The 18,561-nt window shown below is 37.2% G+C and overlaps 1 protein-coding gene and 1 pseudogene across 5 annotated transcripts in view; one reads left to right on the top strand and one right to left on the bottom strand.

Annotated features, from left to right (window-relative positions):
• The window catches only part of Magi2 (membrane associated guanylate kinase, WW and PDZ domain containing 2), a 1,455,764-nt gene that overhangs the window by 1,151,897 nt on the left and 285,306 nt on the right, over positions 1-18,561 (bottom strand). The gene's annotated exons all lie outside the window — the stretch shown is intronic.
• LOC127194967 (uncharacterized) lies at positions 10,334-10,433 on the top strand (annotated as a pseudogene).

Genomic DNA, 18,561 nt, shown 5'->3' with positions numbered 1-18,561 from the left:
CAACATAGTAAAAATGGCCATCTTACCAAAAGCAATTTACAGATTCAATGCAATCCCTGTCAGAATTCCTACAAAATATTTTGAAGATATTGAAAGAACAATTCTCACTTTCATATGAAGAAACAAAAAGCCCAGAATAGCAAAAACAATTCTGTACTATAGAGCAACAGTAATTAAAACAGCATGGTACTGACACAGAAATAGGCTAGTGGATCAATGGAATCGAACTGAAGACCCAGAGATGAATCCACACATATTTTGTCACTTGATTTTTGACAAAGAAGCCAAATCCATTCAATGGAAAAACGACAGCATCTTCAACAAATGGTGCTGGTCTAACTGGATGTCTACATGTAGAAAAATACAATTAGACCCCTATTTGTCACCATGCACAAAACTCAAGTCCAAGTGGATTAAAGACTTCAACCTAAAACCAGAATCATTAATCCAGTTAGAGGAAAAAGTGGGGAAGAGTCTGTAACACATAGGCACAGGAGACAACTTCCTGACCAGAACACCAACAGCTCAGGCCTTAACGTCAACAATTAATAAATGGGACCTCATGTGGCTGAGAAGCTTCTGTAAGACAGGTGACACTGGCAACAGAACAAAGCGACAGCCTACAGACTAGGAAAAGATCTTTACCAACCCTTCATCTGACAAAGGTTTAATATCCAAAATATATAAAGAACTCAAGAAATTAAACACCACCAAACCAAATAACCCAATAGAGAAATGGGGCTCAGAACTAAACAGAGAATTCTCAACAGAAGAATATCAAATGGCTGAGAAACACTTGAAGAAATGCTCGACCTCCTTAGTCATTAGAGAAATACAAATCAAAACGACACTGAGATTCCATTTTACACCCATAAGAATGGGTAAGATAGATAATTCAACTGACAACACATGCTGGCGAGGCTGTGGAGAAAGAGGAACACTCCTTCATTGCTGGTGGGAATGCAAACTAGTACACCACTTTGGAAATCTATCTGGCGCTTTCTCAGAAAAATGGGAATAGGGCTTCCTCAAGACCCAGCTATGCCACTCCTTGGAATATACCCAGAAGATGCACTACCACACAACAGGGACATATGCTCAACCATGTTCATAGCTGCCTTATTCATAATAGCCAGAACACGGAAACAGCCTACGTGTCCCTCAGTAGAAGAATGGATAAAGAAACTGTGGTACATTTACACTATGGAATACTTCTCAGCTATTAAAAACAAGGAATTCCTGAAATTTGTGGACAAATGGATTGAACTAGAAATTATCATAATGAGTGAGTTCACCCAGAAGCAAAAAGAGTTAAATGGTATATACTCACTTATATCGAGACACTAGTCCAAGAGTATGTCCCCATGAAAAACTTTACCTACCAGGAAAGTGGGTCAGAGGGGAGGACATCTTATTGAGACTTTAGATGTGAGAAGCCTGGGAGAATGAGGAAATAGAAGGATCCAGAGGGTCCAGGAAAACTACAGGCAGGTCTGGGCCCTGGGGTCCTCCTCAAACTATGGCACCAGCCAAGGAAAATATAGACAGTAAACTTTGAATCACTACCCAGACTAGCCGATGGACAGGACATTCTCTACTGTTAAGTGGAGAAGGAGATCTGACTTTCACACAAACTCTGGTGCCCCATATTTGACCATGTCCCTTGCCTGGGGACGCCTGGTGGCACTCAGAGGAAGGATAATAGGTCACCAAGAAGAGACTCAATACCCTATGAGCATATACAGGGGGAGGAGGTCCCCCTCAGTCACAGACATAGGGGAGGGTAGTAGGGGGGGAAGCGGGAGGGAGGGGGAAATGGGAGGATACAAGGGTTGGGCTAACAACTGAGATGTAATATGAATAAATTAATAAAAAAAAAGTTAATGACAAAGAAAAAACTTTTGCTGACTTGAATTCTCACCACTGAAGTCTATAGTTTAGGAAGTAGTCAAAATTGGAGGGACATGGCAAACAGAGCCAAGCCAATGTGACACAAAATCCTCAACCAAGAGGGGAAAGGAGCCTTAATATATAAACAGCATTTAGATATTAATTGTAAAAGCTGATTCTATAACTACAGGATGGAATAGAAATGTTTACAATATAAAAAATAGACAGCAATGAAATGGTCCTTTTCTTATCAGATTTTGTAAAAAAAAAATGCTGAAAAAGATGGACACATTATTAGAGGCAATGTAAATTGACACATACCATTTAATTATCCTGCTCAGCAATGTATTCAGGACCTAAAATGTTATTTTTCTTTGACCCAGTGATTCCATTTTATAGAATTTCTCCAAAAGAAATAGTTTGAAATATGCATCCCAGTTCAGCTAGTCTTATTATTTCTTATAATGATGCTAATTATATGCTCTGCACGCTCTTAAGTAGAGCGACCTGCAGTAAATGCATGTTGTCATTTGAATACATTTTAATGGAATAGAAAAAAAAAACTCCTCTATAACCAAAATAAGCTGAATCAAAACTTTCTACTTTTAAGTAAAGTAAGATGATTGGAAGAAAGTCTGGAAACTGATTTTTTTCCCTTTGAGTTGAGACATGGTGGAGATTTTAGTTCATTTAAATTTTCTTCTTTATATTTATTTCTCCATTTGTCCACATACTTTACAGAAGTGAATAATCTGTCTCTAACATTAACAGTTCTATTTACTTTGAAATGAACCACACTCCCTGCTGCCCTTCTGATCCTGCCACACTGGTTCTCTGAGGAGTTCCCTAAATGAGGAGATTAGAATGGCTTCAAATTAACACATTCGTTTGTTTTCCTTATCTAAATTGGTTCTTTGAAAAATGGATGCCTGAAGGTGTTGTAAACTGTTCATTTAAGTACAATTAAGCAATCCCCTAGTCACTTTCTCTTTTGTGCTTGAGTGTCTTTTGTTAATATAAACCTTCGAGGTAGTGTTCACTCGTAGCATTTTCATTCATCTCCTGCATCACCTGTTAAGAACCAGAATTTGCAGGAGCCAATAAATCTAAGATAATAGCTTCCCATTAAGCACGAATTAATAAGTAAATGCTGGGTAAGATAACAAAGCTTGCAGCATAAATGCAAATATGAGTCCTTCAGCTTTAGCATAATGTGTGTTGACTACACTGCAAATGGACACAGCCAAGTTGTACTCCAACATCCTACTAAAGAATTGGAGTCTTAGCAAAGACCGCATAAGTCAACTCGCCTCAGGTCTCACCTGGCGCTGGGGCAGCCCACACCCACTGGCAGGTTCAGATGGGGAAAATGCAGACCTCATCTTTGAAACTTGATATAGAAGAATTCTGAAGGGCCACCCTTTGGGGTGCAGTCTGCCCTGAAATTGTTTTCTTCCAGTCTGTTCTACAAATACTGACCTTGGAGATCCATTGTAAGTAAATCTCATGGCAAGCAAACTCCACAGGGAACAAGCCTAACCAGCGACAATGAGTAAGAATGTTAAATACAGGTGGGCTAGTGGTCTCCTGGATAGATTTTGATTTTTTTAAATGTCATAAATAATGAATAAAAAATTTAGATTTGGAGATACAATTATAATAATGGGAAACACCCAAATCAAAGTCACCTTAAAACATTAAAGACCATGTGTAGATATATTTTCGGTTGTTATCATTAAAGGCCATTAGTTTTGAATTTTATAACATACCATAATCTGTATTCATGACAATTTGAAAGTAATGTATTTTGAAATATTTTTGTGAGAATCTGATCTAAACAAAAATACCTCTTTCTATTGCAAACTCTTGGAGAATTTCAATGATTCAGTGGCTACACTGAAAATTCTGATTCACCTTTAGTGATCGCCAGTGAGCAGCTGGTTCTGACCACTGCTCTGATCCTCATGTGGCAAACAAGATCATGTGAGTTTAGCAAACTGAACCTTGACCCTGATACTTCTCACAGTGTTTAAAGTGTTGTAGAAACAGCAGCTAAGAACTGCTAACCCACCCTGCTGGTCTTTGAACAGAAGCTCTTTGCTGCCCCCTGTGGATAATTCAGAGTGAAAATGTCAAATTCCTTTGCAAGTAAACCATTCATTCACTTTTCTCAATTATGGCACTCTTGTCTTGAAATATTTAACTAAACACTGAACTAAACATGGGGTCTCTTAGTCAATTAGGCCTTAGGATTTCTTTTCTGAGATATCAGTTTTTATCATGCCAATGAATTCCTCTGTTTAAAAAAGCATTGCCCCCAATTAAAGCCACATGTTTGAACACTGGGATGTGAAAATATTATTAAACAGCTATACTAAGACAGCTTTGGGATGCTCAAAAGAAGGCCATTTCATTTTCCCATTATTCCCCTCCCTTTTACTGTTCCTGAGGGGGATTACCTCCCCCTATATATTCTCAATGGGTATCAAGTCTCTTCTTGGCTACCTGCTGTCCTTCCTCTGAGTGCCACAAGGTCTCCCCCTCCAGGGGACATGGTCAAATGTGAGGCACCAGAGTACGTGAGAAAGTCGTATCACATTCTCCACTCAACTGTGGAGAATATTCTGACCATTGGCTAGATCTGGGAAGGGGTTTAAAGTTTACCGCCTGTATTGTCCTTGGCTGGTGCCTTAGTTTGAGCGGGACCCCTGGGCCCAAATCTGCCTATCATATTGTTCTACTTGTAGATTTCTAGGACCCTTTGGATCCTTTTATTTTGCTGGAAAATGGGGGGGGGGGGGAAGGAATGGGAGGATACAAGGGATGGGATAAACATTGAGATGTAACAAGAATAAATTAATAATAAAAAAAAAGATATTAAAAAAAAAAAAAGAAGGCCATTTCAGAACTTTTATAAAATCTTACGAAGAGCATCATAACAACAGTGTTTGCTTCCTGACATCATCTTCAGGCTCTCTTAGCATCTATGTGGTCTCACCCTGATTCTGATCCCTGCTCTCCTCCACACCCACTGTCTATACAGACAACACTCCCAGTCTGGTTTAGGTCCAGTGCATCCTTTGGGGGATAGATTTGCAATACTGCTTGACCTTTTCCTCTGCCTAATCTTTGCTTCTTTTATTCAATTCTGAAAGTATTAAGTATTAAGAAGCAAGAGAAAGCACCTTTTCATGGGACTTGAAGGAAGATCTCTACATAGTATGAGAGAAATATTTCTAGAAAGTTAATTGTTTTGTAAAGCATTAAATAATTAAGCAATAAATACATATATTTTAAAGATTTATTTTAAAATTTTTATTAGTTTTGTGTGAGAAAATATATTTTATTATTTGTGCCTGATTAAAGTTAATCAGACAGAAGCCAAAATGGGGGATCAATTTTGCTTTAGTTTATGTATGGTTGCAATTTACAATAGGCTAGCTAGTTCTCTAGTAAGTCATAAAGGGCTTATACATACAAATATATGTTTAAGTGTTTTACAGTGGGAGAACTGCAAGGGTTCTGAAGTGGGAGTCTTTGTTTTTCTGGGACAGTGGAAGTATTTGCTTTGCTTAAAAGATATTCCTAACCCAGTGCTTATATTAGTATTTTCACATTGATGTATTCTCCTATTTTTAAATAGATTAAATAGGAAAAAGAGTGAAATCTCATTTCTTATCCTCGTCTCCAGGGAGACAAGCTCACATTACTCCTACATAAACCCCACTTCAATCATTTCTACTTGTTGGACATTCTTTCAGAGTTTCTTGGAAAAACAAAAAATACAATGGGATGCTCTACCACCCCATTTACACAAAAGTCAGGTCACTGTCTATCACTGGGACCCTTGATATCCATTTCCTCACACAGTGTTACTCTAGGATCTTTAGCTCTGAGGACACAGGCATCTCCCTAATACTTTTGATGGCTTAAACATTTAATTTTATGGGTTTTTGGTAGTTTGTTTCTTGATCAGTGGGTACTAGAATTATTTTCTCATAAAGGTTTTTAATTATTTAAATTTATTTTCAAATTTATTCCCTTTATATTCCAAAGTAGCCTCCTCCCTCAACACCTCTTCCCCCCATTCCCCTCCTCTAGTCTTCAGAGAGGGGGAGCCCCCCTCCCCTACCAACTGACCCAGTCTCATCAGGACTGCCTGTTTCATTTTCTTCTGCGGCTCTGTAAGGCACCCAGGCAGAGAAGTGATCAAAGTGTAGGCAACAGAGTCCATGGTAGGGACAGCCCCTGCTCCCCTCATTAGCAGACCCCTATGGAGACTGAGCTGCCTATTGGCTACATCTGAGTTGTGGGGCCCTAGGTCCTCTCTGTGCATGGTCCTTGTTTGGTGCTTCACTCTCCTCCAGCAGCCCTGGACCCAGATTTGTTGGCTCTGTAGGTCTTCCTGTGGATCTGTCCCCTCCAGGCCAATCTATCCCCTCACTGTTCCATAGGACTCTTATGTGTTCTGCCCAAAGTTTGGCTGCTTTTATTCTCTGCTGGGAGGAGTCTTTCAGAGGACATCTATGATAGCCTCTCCACCTGTTTCATCTCTTCAGCTGCTTCCAGTGTCTATTCTATTTGCCCTTCTTAATGGGAATTAAACATTCTCCCTAGGGTTAGTTAGCTTCTTTAGGTCTGTGGATTGAAATATTGAGTAGCAGCAGAGCACTTAAAGAAACGCTCAATGTCCTTAAGCCATCAGGGAAATGCAAATCAAAACCACTCTGAGATATCACCTTACATCCATCAGAATGACTAAGATCAAAAGCTCAGGAGACAGCACATGCTGGCAAGGATGTGGAGAAAGGGCAACATTGCTTCATTGCTGGTGGGAGTGCAAATCTGTACAAACAGGTTGGAAAATAATAGTGTACTTTCTCAGAAAATTGGAAACAGATCTACCTCAGGACACAGGTATACCACTCCTGGGCATATACCTGAAAAATGTTCAACCATACAAGGACATTGCTCTACTATGTTCATAACAGCTTTATTCATAATTGCCAGAATCTGGAAACAGCTCAGATGTCCCTCAATGGAAGAATGGGTAAAGAAACTGTGGGAAATCTACATGATAGGATACTATACAGGTATCAAAAACAAGGAAGTCTTGAAATTTGCAGCAAATGGATAGAGCTGGAAAAGATCATCCCGAATAAAGTAACCCGGACCCAGAAAGACACACAGGACATATACTCACTCATAAGCAGATATTAGCCATATAATACAGGATAACCATATTATACAGGTTTTATATTTTATTTTATTTAAGTTTTTGGCAAAAATGTTAAAATATTTTGCCAAATATTTAAATGAAATAAAAAATAGAAAATTTAAAGAACCATGCACATTGTGAAAATCCCAATCAGAATCCTAGTCTGTAGGATAGCCACACCCATAATCTGGATGCTGGGATTCCTGCTGTCCGGGCAGGAATGAGCCCCTTACCCCAAGATAGTGATTTTTCCTGTGAAACAGCCTCTGGCCAGCATCTGTGTGAGAAAAGCTCTAAGTGCCCAAGCCTTTGCCTTCTACTGAGACAATAAGCGGGTGTGCAGGTGTGGGGGTGTGGGGGAGTGTGGGTGGGGGTGTGTGCCGGTATGGGGGTGTGGTGTGGGTGTGGGGGTGTGCGGATGTGGGGATTCTGTGTTGAGTTCCAGAATTTTTGCTGATTCAGCTCCACTCTGAGTTCTGTTTCTGTGGGCAGCTCCCCCTTCAACCCAACCCTGCCACTGTCAGTTTCCTACAGCTTTTTTCCAAGACTGCATCCCCTAACACCTCTATAAAAAGTTTTCTCTCTCACATCATAACTTCAGAGAAGCTCATTTGAATAGATTTAATCTAGAGTCAGTAGGATTAAGGTTATTGCAGCGTTATGATTTTAGTCAGCATTTTAAACATTGTGATATTTTGGTCTTTAGTTCATTTTTTTGAAACACTTATGCTGTTTTGTTAGTTTAGTTTAGTTTGTTCATTGTGTGTTACTGTGAGTATAATTTATTCAGTGAAATTCAGCATTCTAGTGAACAAGAATACCTTGACTGATACACTCATGTAGCAATAATCATAATTAAGATACAGAAGGCTTCTATTTCATACATGCATACAAACATACATACATACATGCATATATACACATATACACACAGAGACACACATGCACACAAAAATTCCTTTATGTGCTTTTGACAAACAATGAGTGCAAATCTCTTGGTGCTTTTTTGGTGTTTGGGGTTGAACCAAGCACTCTACTACTGAGCCATAGCTCCAGCCCTTTACATTTTTAAAATTGTGTTTGTAAAGTTATTTTCAAAGCAAGTATTTTGAGATCATTTCTCCCACTATGAAGCATCATTTTAATTTTTTTTAAAGAATACTTTCACAGAAGTTTCATATCATTTCTAAAAAAACAAAATATGTTACTTGCCAGATTCCTGCAGCATTATTCAAGGTACAGGTTTAGTATAAGAAACTTCAGTGACTGCCAAAGGATGAATGGTCTATAGTTTAGCACATGAAGACATCATAACACTACCTAGTCTATTCTTTTAAAAGAAGGGGATTTTGTATTTGTCACAACATGAATGACTCTGGAGTACAACATCTTATGTGAAATAAGCCAGGTGCAACAGAACATTTATATACAGAGTATAAAGAAGAGAAGCCCCCTGGCTACAAAGCAGAGCTTTTACCAGAGGTAGGATGTGGAAGGAAAGAGAATGAGAAGTGAGCTAAAGAGCACTAGGTTGCAGTTATCAGGGATAAGACTTCAGCCTCTATCGCCTGTGAGGTGACCTCCAGTAAAAAATAATTAACTGTGCATTTCAAAAATGGTAAAGGAATACATTTAGCTTCTAATCACCTTACATGAGGTGATAGGCATGCTTTTTAGTTTGATGTAAATATTTCACAGTATATACATATACACAGTATTAAAATAACACATTATATCCCATAGACTTTATGAAAATAATACTTTGTCAATTAATTAAAATTAAGAAACCTAAACAGCTGACTTAGAGTTTCCATTATGCTAACTATACAACAGTCTACTGTGACTCAGCATAGGGCATAAAGAAATACAAAATAAATATGTTTTGGTGAAACAAGTTACAAGAGACAAACAAGATAACTTATTTATCACATGAGTTTCTTCGAATACTCATAAAATAACACCTTTTTTTTTAGAGCTTCATAAACTGACATGAGCATTGACTACAATTCTGATTCCACTTGTTTGAAGATACTTTTACTGTAGTTGACATTTCAGGTGGCCTTTTAAAAAATTCTTAAACAGAAGTGAACTTTGACCTGATATATGATGGAGACCCACCCAGAAGAAAATTCAAAATATCTTGCCTCAGATATGTAGCATACATTACATGACCCCCCCAAAAGGAAAATATGATAATAAACTAAAGAGATTCTATCAAGAAAGAACATAGCCAGGACCAAGAGACAATATTCAGGGGCCTTGCAGCTCCTGAGCAGGGACTGACCTTGGAGAACAGCAATGAAGAAGCTGCTGCCTTTGAGTGTGAGCCCAGCATTGCTGATCAGTAAACAGAGGAAGTCTTATTATTTCTCCCCTGTCCTAAGTAGACAGTCTAGAAATTGATTCTGGGGAGGAATGATGAAATTAAAATCCATTGGCCTGACATTTCCAGAAGAAGAAGCCTTTGTAAATTCCAGAAAATTCCACTTACTTCCATTCAGAGAATGAGCTAAGTTTTCCAATTTGAGAGCAATAAACCATGAGACAAATTTACTTTTAAAGGTATTTATTTTCCAGAATTATCAACATTCTGAAGTGAATGAATAGAGCAATGTACAGCTGCCCTCTCATCAGCAAGTTATGATGGTTGTAAGGAGATGCTGTACTACCTTTTATTTATTTTTTAACAATAGTGTTTGAGTACCAAATCACAGATCCTGTTAACTAACAATAAATTATTATCTTATATTGCTAGTACCGGATGATGTTTTCTAAAGGAATCAATTAGCTGACAATAAATAATTCTCCATTAATACAATTTATTTAACTTTCCAGAAACAGAGTCTTCCTTTGTGAAATATGATTATTATTTACAGTGAATATGATATAAAGAGATTATTCAGAAAATTATATCCCATGGAAACATGTTAAGAGGCCATGATCTTAAAAACAAATTAGGCTTTTTTCTGAATTAAACAATACAGGGAATTATGCTAATGGAACCTCCTAAAATGAGTAAGGAGCAAGAAACACTGCTGGGTGCTCACTGCTGGTGAAACTAAGATAATCAGGCCTATGTTTCCTGTGATATCTTCCTCCTGAGACATCAGCCTGCACCTAAGAACACTGCCTATGTGTCGTTTTTGTAGAAAGGCTAAATCTAAATCAATGCAATCTAACCTCTTTTGATGGTGGATTTCCTGTCTTAATAATCTCTTGCAATGCTTGCTTTGGCAGTACACATAATAAAGTTGAAATACAGGGAAGATTTGCTTGGCCTCTGTACAAGGACAAAACACAAATTTGTGAATTGTTCCATATTTTTTGGCTACCAGAAGTCCCTAACTCAGATGGAGAACCCATATTCAACAACAGGCCACATCACCTAGAAGATTAGAAAAGAAACAGAAACCAAGTCAAACACCTATCCAGCAAAGTTATATCCAGAAATCGGCACCTAGACCTATAATAACCACAGACTGAGGTGCCAGCAAAGAACAGAATCAACAGGAGCAAGGACAATATGGAGCCACTGGTGCCCAGCAATCCTACTACAAGGCCTAAATATTCCAACTCAGCTGAAGCAGCAGCAGAAAACCTTAAAGCCATCTTTACAAAAACAACATAGAGAACCTTAAGGAAGAAGTCAGAAAATTCTTCAAAAAAGTTAAAATAAAGACAAAAATGTTAAAGAAATGGATAAATCCCTCAAAGACAAAACAGTTGAAGGAAATGGGGAAAAACTGTTCAAGACCTGAAAATAGAAATAGATGCAATAAAGAAAACACAAACTTAAGGGAACTCTGGAAATGGAAACCTAGGGAAGTGAACAGGAGCTATAAACACAAGCATCCTCAACAAAATAAAAAAGATGAAAGAGAATCTCAGGCATTGATGATACAATGGAAGAAATAGATACATTGATTAAATAAAATGTTGAATCTAAAAATTCCTCATATAAAACACCCAGGAAATATGGGATGCTATGAAAAGAAGAAATTTAAGAATAATAGGAATAGAACAAGGAGAAAAATCCAAGCTCAATAACCCAGAAAATATTTTCAACAAAACTATATAAGAAAAATATCCTAACCTAAAAATGTAGATATAGGGCTGGGCATGATGGTACACACCTATAATCCCAGCACTCAGGAGGCAGAGGCAGGCGGATCTCTGTGAGTTCGAAGCCAGCCTGGTCTACAAAGCGAATCCAGGACAGCCAAGGCTACACAGAGAAACTCTGTCTCAAAAACAACCAATATATATATATACTATAAACATACAAGAAGCTTATAGAGTACCAAAAAAGATTAGACCAGAAAAGGAAATGCCTGCATCACATAATAATCAGAACACCAAACACAGAATTACATTTAACTTCTCAATGAACACTCTCCTCAGAAGGGCGAGACCACAGATGTCAGTCCAGACTGCCATAAATAGGAAAACTTTAAATCACCATAGATGGAGAAAATAAGATATTCCAGGATAAGGTCAAATTTAAGTAATATCTAGCCACAAATCCAGTCCTACTCATGTTACTAGAAAGAAAATGCCAACTGAAGGAAACCTACATACACAAAACACAATAAATAAATAATCTCACAGCAGCAGAACCAAAAGAAGAGAAACACATGCATGCACACACGCACACACACACAGACAGACAGACAGACACACACACACACACCACCACCACCACCACCACCACCACAACCACCACCACAACCACCACCACCACCAACAACAACAATAAAATATCAGGAATTAAATATAATTGGTTATTAATATCTCTGAATGTCAATGGACCTAATTCCTTAATAAAAAGATACAGACTAGCAGAATAAACCTTTTGCTGCATACAAGAAAAACACCTCAACATCAAAGATTGACATCACCTCATGGACCATGGTAATAAGGCGGTCTAGCCATTCTAATACCAAAAATTAATATAAAATCAAAATTAATCAAAAGACATGATGAAGAACACTTCATATAAGTCAAAGAAAAAAATTCACCAAGAAATGTTCAATTCTTCACATCTATACCCCAAATTTAAGGGCAACCAAATTTGTAATGGAAATACTACTAATGTGTAAGCCATACATTGACCTTCACATATTGATAGTAGTGGTAGACTTCAATTACAAATTCTCTGCAATGTACAGGTTATCCAGACAAAAACTAAACTGAGAAATATGGAGCAACAGATGTTATGAACCAAATAGATTAACAGAAATCTACAGAACATTTAATCCCAACACAAAAGAATACACCTTTTCAGCACATCATGGAACCTTCTCCAAAACTGACCATATACTCTCTTAATAGATATAGGAAAAATAACTTCCTGCATTCTGTCAGAACACCATGGATTAAAGCTGGATTTCAACTACAACAGAAACAACAGAAAGATTACAAACGCAAGGAAACTGAATTACTCTGTATTGAATGAAAAATGGATCAAGGCAGAAATAAAGAAGAACATAAAGACTTCCTAAAATTCGGTGAAAATAAATACATATCATACCAAAACGAATGGATCACGATGAAAGCAGTGCTAAGAGGAAACAAAGTACATGGCACTAACTGCCTACATTTTAAAAAATTGGCAGATCTTATACTCGCAACGTAATAGTACACTTGAAAGTTCCAGAACAAAAGAAGCAAGCTCACCAAAGAGGAATAGAGGCCAGAAAATAATCAAACTGAGAACTGAAATAAACAAATAGAAAGAACAATACAAATAATAAATAAAATAAGAGTTGTTTCTTGACCACTTCCCCATAGTGGAGAAGCCTGGTGGCACTCAGAGAAAGAATAAGCAGGCTACCCAGATGAGACTTGATAGCCTATGACCATATAGTAGGGGAGGAGGTCCCCCTTTGTCTCAGACAGAGGGGAGAAGAATTGGGTGAAAATGGGAGGGAGGGAGAAACGAGAAGATACAGGGATGGGATAACAATTGAGATGTAATCTGATTAAATTACTTAAATAAAAAAAATAGAATGATGTTAAGGAAAAAAAATAGTTGTTTCTCTGAGAAAGTCAATAAGATAGACAAACCCTTACCCAAACTAACTAAAAAACAGAGAAAGCATATCCAAATTGACAAAATCCGAAACAAAATGGGGACTATAACAACAGATTCTTAGGAAATCAAATGAACCATTAGTCATACTTTAATAATCCATACTACACAAAATTGGAAAATCTAAAAGAAATGGATAATTTTCTCAATAGCTACTACTTACCAAAGTACAGCAAGATCATATGAACAATTCAAATAGACCTATATTCCCTAAGGAAATAGAAGCAATCATTAAAAATGTCCTAACCTTTGCCCCCGCAACAAAATGTCAAGGGCCATACTGTTTTAGTATAGAATTCTATCAGACTTTCAAAGAAGATTTAATGCCAATACACCTCAAATTACTCTACAAAAAAGAAAGAGAAAGAAGATTGTCAAATTCATTTTATGAGGCCACAATCACCGTGCTATCCATACCACACAGATTCAACAAAGAAAAAGAATAACAAACCAATTTTCCTATAAATATAGATGTAAATCTAATCAACAAAATACTTGTAAACTGAATCAAAGAAAACATAGAAAGATAATCTACCATGATAAAAAAAAAAAAAAAAAAAAAAAAAAAAAAAAAAAAGATAATCTACCATGATCAAATAGACTTCATCCCAGAGATATAGGAATGCTTCAACATACAAAAATAAATGAATATAGTCAACCACATAAACAAACTGAATAAAAAATAATCATCTCACTAAATGCCAAAAAGTACAACACTCCTTCATAATAAGAACTTTGGAGAGATTAGGATTACAAGGGGCATATTTAAACATAAGAAAGAATATTTAGGATTACAAGGGGCATATTTAAACATAAGAAAGAATACTTAGGATTACAAGGGGCATATTTAAACATAAGAAAGAATATTTACAGCAAGTCTACGTCAACTTCGAGTTAAATGGAGAGAAACTCAAAGCAATTCCATTAAAACCAAGAACAAATCAAAGCCGCCTATGATTTCCATAGCTATTCAATATAGTATTTGAAGTTCAAGCTAGAACAATAAGACAAGAAATGATATTAAGGTGATATAATCTGGAAAGGAAGAAGACAATGTATTGTTTTTTGCAGATGATAATGATAGTATACAAAAGCAACCTCAAAATTTCTACCAGGGAACTTCCACAGCTGATTAAAAACCCCTTCAGTGAAGTTGCTGGATACAAGAGTAACTAAAAAACCAAACCAAACCAAACCAAAACAAAACCAAACAAAAACAAAACCCTCAGCAATCCTAATATATACAAAAGACAAAGGAGCTGAGAAAGAAATCAGGGAAACAAAGACATTCACAATAGCCGCAAGGAATGTAAGATATCTTGGGATAAGTCTTACTTGTCAAGCAAGTGAAAGGCTTGTATGACAAAATCTTCAAGTCTTTAAAGAAAGAAATTTAAGAGGGTATGAGTAGTTGGAAAGATCTCTCTTGCTCATGAATTGGTAGGATTAACATAGTAAAAGTGGCTATCTTAACAAAAGTAATCTACAGATTCAGAGCAATCCCCATGAAAATCCCAACACAGTTCTTTACAGACCTTCAAAGGACAATATTATTTTTATACGGAAAAACAACAACAACAACAACAAAACAAAAAAAACCCACAAACAAAACAAAACAAAAAACCAAAACAAAAAAGACCCAGCTAAAAAGATTCTGAACATTAAGATAACTTCTGGAGGTAACATGATTCCTGATTTCAAGCTTTACTAAAAATCTATAGTAATAAAAACCACATGATATTGGTATGAAAACAGACACCATGATCAATGAAGTAAAATTAAAGACCTGAACATAAACCCCCACACAAGTATGGGCCCCTGGTTTTTCACTTTAAAAATATAGAAATACACAATGGAGAGAAAGAAAGCATCTTCAACAAAAGATGCTGGCTTAACTGGACGTCTGCAAGTAGAAGAAAACAAATAGATCCATGTTTATTACTGTGCACAAAATACAAGTCCAAGTGAATGAGAGACCTCAGCATAATGTCAGACACACTGAACATAACAAAAGAGAAAGTAGGAAATTGTCTTGAAAGCATTGGCACAGGAGACAACTTCCTAAATAAAACACTGATAGCACAGGCACTAAGTTCAACAATTAATAAATGAATCTCATGAAACTGAAAAGCTTCTCTATGGCAAAAGATATCATCAGTAGACAAAATGGCAGTCTACAGAATGGGAAAACATTTTCACTGACAGCACATCAGATAGAAGGCTAATATGCCAAATATATAAATACTCCAAGAAACTAGACATTAACAAACCAAATAACCCAATTAAAACTGCAATACAGATAAACAGAGAATTCTCAATAAAGGAATCTCAAATGGCTAAGAAATACTTAAAGAAATGTTCAACATCCTTAGTCATCAGGGAACTGCAAATCGAATCCACTTGAGGATTCCATATTACAACTTGTCAGAATGGCTAATATCAATAGCCCAAGTGACAGCTCATGCTGGAGAGGATGTGGAACAAGGGGAAAACTCTTTCATTGATGGTGAAATGAAAATTGTACAGCCACTATAGAAATCAATATGGCATTTTCTCAGAAATTTCGGAATCAGTCTACCTCAAGACCAAGCTTTACCACTCCTGTGCATATACCCCAAAGTCACTCCATCCTACCACAACGACACTTGCTCAACTGTGTTTATAGCAGATTTATTAATAATAACCAGAAACTGGAAACAACCTATATGTCCTTCAACAAAGGATAAAGGAAGTGTGGTACACTTATACAATGGAATATTTCTCAGGTGTTAGAGAAAAAAAAAAAAAAAAACATCATCATGAAATTTGCAGGCTAGTAGGTGAAACTACACGTGCACTTACCTAGACCCAGAATGACAAACATGGCATATATTCATTTATACATGTACATTAGCTTTAAAGGAAAGGATAATCATACTATAATTCACACACAAGACAGTCTATTTAACAAGGAGGGTTGATTCATGGATCTCCCTGTGATTGAGAAAGAGAATAGATTTTTCAAGTGGATTGGAGGGAGGTGTGACTAGTAACAGGCGGAATCAGATGGGAGAGGCATCAGGTGGGGGAGGCAGGGACAAAAGGAGAGAATACTGGGAGAGAGTAGTGAAATTGGGAGGCGCTTGATAGGCAATGTGGAAAGCTAGCGCAGTGGAAATTTCCTGAATCCTCTGATGGCGATGCTAGTAAGTATTCCTAGTAATGATTTGGAGCCTGAACTGGCCATCTTTTGCAACCAGGCATGGCTGCCAGTGGTGGAACTGAGACACCAACTCAGCCACAAAAACACAACCTGTCCTGCATGCAAGATGTGCTGGAGCAATCGTGACTCAGAGCTTGTGGTAGTGGCCAATCAACGACTGGTCTACCGTGAGGCCCACAAGTGAGAGAGCCCGTGGCTGACACTGTCTGGATGGTCAGGAACCGGAAGCTGGATGCCTAGAAACCTAGGGTAGAATCAAACACGACTGACTAGAAACAAACAAACAAAAAAAAACCCCTCAATTAAATAGTTCCTAATGATATCCTGCATTACTCATAGATTGATGCCTAGCTCAATCACCAACAGAGAGGCTTCCTTCAGTAGCTGATGGGAGTCAGTAGAGACCCATGGCCAAATATAACGTGGAGCTCTGGGAACCTCACAAAAGACGGAGAGGAAGGATTGTAGCCAGAGGGATTGAGGGCATAAGGAGAACACAGCCTGCAGAATAAACTAAACAGAACTCATCAGGGCTCACAGAGACTGGAGCAGCAATCAACTGAGCCTGCATCGGTCTGTGCTAGGTTCTCTGCATATATGTTTTGGCTGTTTAGCTTTGGTGGTTTTATGGTACTCCTAACAGTAACAGTGCGGGTATCTCTGACTCTTTTGCCTGCAGTTGAAAATTTTTTTCCTCCTGCTGGGTTGCCTTGCCTTGCCTTGCCTCGCCCAGCCTTGACATCGGGGTTGGTGTCCGCTAATCTCATTTCATCTTGTTATGCTGTGTTCAGTTGAGATCCCTGGGAAGCCTGCTCTTTTCTGAAGGGAAAAGAGAAACAGTGGATGTGGGGAAGAAAGGGGTGTGGGAAGGGGGAATTGGGAGGAGCAGGGAGGGGAGCTTGATGTCAAGATGTATTGTACGTGAGAAGAATACATTTTAAAAAAGGAAACATTTGTAAATTAAAACGTGTATAAACACACATTTACTGTAGAAATACAATCTAACATAAATACTGCATATCCTAATTTCCCCATTTGTTTCCCAAATGCCTGAGTACAGTTTGATTTAGGTAGGACCCCGTGGATACCTTTAAAACACAATTGCATAAAAGTTCTGAGTCTGTGATATCAGAGTCTCTGAAGTGTCAGATGAAATATAATTTTTCATAGTCTAGCTTAAACCCCACTGGAAATTTAAATATTTAAAATAGAGCTTTCTTAAGAACACTATCCATATTATTTAAAAGATTGAGGTTATATTTACCTTCAAAGGTATAATTTCTTCTAAGACAAATGCTAATATTATGAAGCAATTACAATTATGATGGACATTAAGTATTCAAAGCAAACGAAACACCTACTTTTGGGAATTGGTGGCCGAAATGAGGATGAGACACAGGCAATCTTAGATAAAGCTATTTGATCTGTCTTTTCTATTTTCAACATAATGAATACAATATTTTAATGACTGTAAAATTCATAAAATTTGGTTATGAAATGTTAATATAAGTAGCAGCATTACTTTAACTATTATAATATAATTAAATTTTACCAAGTTCTCTTTCGATGAAGGAAAAATTACATTTTCTTAGAAGAATAGTAGATGGTGAATTCTCTGTCTCAGATGGAACTATCTGGGTTATAAGAAGACATTGCAATTTTCATGAGAAAAAATAATTATAAAATATTTATATAGCCTAGTGCATACCTTTATGGTACCTACAAATTACACATAGCAATGAATCTCTAGGGAAGTGTACCAAACACAGCTGTATAATTAGAAGACAGATCTCTAATTTTTTACACTTCATGGCAACACTTTACTGTTTGTAGATGCAGTGTTTTCAGTCTTAATTATTCTTGTAGTAAAGTAGCTGATAGTATATTTAAACTAGTTTCCCAAGAGATAAGAGAGATATCCCAATGTCATTAATAACTAAAAAGATGTTTGATGTTTCACATCAATGTTATAATGACAAAAATCATGTAATATACACACATGTGTGTGGATACACACACACACACACACACACACACACACACACACACACACACACACGAGCTTAGTGAATTTTCTGTGGGCAGAATAACCAAAGGAGGCAGTAACATGGCTCAGTGAAAAGTGATTGAAGTCTCAGAAGTGGAGATATTCAGGGTATA

The sequence above is a fragment of the Acomys russatus genome, chromosome 10 (assembly GCF_903995435.1).
Source record: "Acomys russatus chromosome 10, mAcoRus1.1, whole genome shotgun sequence".
Taxonomy (NCBI): domain Eukaryota; kingdom Metazoa; phylum Chordata; class Mammalia; order Rodentia; family Muridae; genus Acomys; species Acomys russatus.
This window is presented reverse-complemented; position numbering and strand designations above follow the sequence as displayed.